This window comes from Sapajus apella, unplaced genomic scaffold (assembly GCF_009761245.1).
Source record: "Sapajus apella isolate SASKATOON/1434 unplaced genomic scaffold, GSC_monkey_1.0 scaffold25, whole genome shotgun sequence".
NCBI classification, from domain to species: Eukaryota; Metazoa; Chordata; class Mammalia; order Primates; family Cebidae; genus Sapajus; species Sapajus apella.
Window position 1 is genome coordinate 25,386,680 of NW_022436965.1, and position 2,399 is coordinate 25,389,078.

Sequence of the window (2,399 nt, forward strand, 5' to 3'; positions counted from 1 at the left end):
TGACTGAATACTAATTCTGCAAGATAATTAGGAAGAGATATGTCACATAAGTGTAGGAAATGTAGGGTTAAATGAAGTCACTTGGATTCTTGATTCATTCAATACATATTTATGAAGTGCCTGCTATTTGTCTAAAACAGGCAGATACAGTGACTATTGGAAACAAGACAGACAAGTTCCTACTTTTATGGAGTTCACATTCCAGCTAGAAAAACAGCCATAAATCAAATTATTACACAAGTAACTATGTAATTATCATTGTAACCAGTGCTACAGAAGAAAAGCACAGAATGCTCCAAGAGTTTAGAATGTGGACCTGATCTATATTCTAGGTGTCCATAACGATATTATATTTAATTTGTTAACCAGAAGAATTATGAGAGATTATCCAGGTGTGCAGAGAGAGAGAAAAGAGCTCTGGCAGAAGGACTCATCTGTGTGAAGTCCTGAGGCCGGAAGGAACTTGGCACATTCACTGAACTAATCAAGTCAGACAGAGGGTCATGAAGTTGGCAGGGGCCAGAGTGCAGGGGTTCATGAGCTGTGTTAAGAGTTTGGAATTTGGAGGTTTCTGTCGAGCTGTGGATGCAGGTCTCTGTTCTGCCAGATGGGGTTTGTTAAAGTTATTAAGAATAAGGCCTACTTTAAGAGATACCAAGTGAACTTAGAAGATGACAAGAGGATAAAACTGATTACTATGCCTGGAAACACTTGATGATACAGGATGAAAATAAATACAACGCACCCAAATACAGGATGAGAGTTCGTGTAACAGAAACATAATTTGTCAGATTGCTTATGTCCGTATAGAGGGGGATATGATAGTCTGTGCAGCGTATGCACATGAACTGCCAAAATATGGTGTGCAGGTTGGCCTGACAAGTTCTGTTGTAGTGTATTGTACTGGCCTGCTGCTGGCCCACAGCCTTCTCAGTAGGTTTGGCATGGACAAGATCTATGAAGGCCAAGTGGAGGTGACTGGCCTTGAACACAATGTGGAAAGCATTGATGGTCAGCCAGGTGCCTTTACCTGCTATTTGGATGCAGGTCTTGCCAGAACTACCACGGGCAATAAAGTTTTTGGCACCCTGAAAGGAGCTGTGGATGGAGGCCTGTCTATCCCTCACAGTACCAAATGATTCCCTGGTTATGATTCTGAAAGCAACAAATTTAATGCAGAAGTAGACCAGAAGCCCATCATGGGCCAGAATGTTGCAGATTACATGCCCTACTTAATGAAAGAAGGTGAAGATGCTTACAAGAAACAGTTCTCTCAATACATAAAGAACAGTGTAATTCCAGACATAATGGAGAAGATGTATAAGAAAGCTCATGCTGCTATACAAGAGAATCCAGTCTATGAAAAGAAGCCCAAGAAAGAAGTTAAAAAAAGGAGGTGGAACTGTCCCAAAATGTCCCTTGCTCAGAAGAAAGATCGGGTAGCTCAAAAGAAGACAAGTTTTCTCAGAGCTCAGAAGTGGGCTGCTGAGAGCTAAACCAAACAATTTTCTATGAGGTTTTCATATAAAGGCAATAAACTATAGACAGCAAAAAGAAAAAAAAAAAAAGAATTTGGAATTTGGTCTAAAAGCAAGGGGAAATCACTAAGCAGGACTTCTCCTAGTCCTTAAAATAGGAGTTTGAATTGTAAACCTCTAAGAAGGGTTTTCTCAATTTATTTAATGATAGAAACTACTTTTTGTAGAACCTCTCAATGGTACTATTACCCTGTAATATATTCATATCCTGGAAAATATATACCAGAGAATGACAATAATTAAGGAAAACATATTTTAAGTAGAATAAACAATAGGAAAGCATAAAAAGTAATATATATGAGATTATACAGATCAGTTGGGTGATGACCATATAAAGATTCCATTGTCCTGTTGTAAGGCAAAATTCACATTTAGTTCCAAAGTCCAAATTCAATTATGTGCTGTCTATAAAGATTAATATAATATAGCTACCATATGACTGAAGCTTTCCACTTCTAATTATTTACCCAAGACGAATGAGAACGTATGTCCACACAAAAAGTTAAATACAAAAGTTCATGGAATTTTTATTTATAATACTAAAAACCGGATATAATCCAAATGTACATTAATAAGTGAATCAATAAACAAACTGTGGTATATCCCATACAATAAATATCACATAGCAATAAATAGGAAAGGTCTGCCTTTGCGCCACTGTGCATTTGGCACATCATACAGTGGCCAGAACATGATAGATGAGCCCAAAATCTCCGGAAACTGATAAGCAACTTCAGCAAAGTCTCAGGATACATAATCAATGTGCAGAAATCACAAGCATTCCTATACACCAAAAACGGACTTAAAGAGAGCCAAATCAAGAACGAACTGCCATTCACAATTGCTACAAAGAGAATAAAA

The 2,399-nt window shown here is 37.7% G+C and overlaps 1 pseudogene; it reads left to right on the forward strand.

Moving 5' to 3' along the window:
- The first annotated feature begins 297 nt into the window (after positions 1-297).
- LOC116559986 lies at positions 298-1,510 on the forward strand (annotated as a pseudogene).
- The last annotated feature ends 889 nt before the right edge of the window (positions 1,511-2,399 follow it).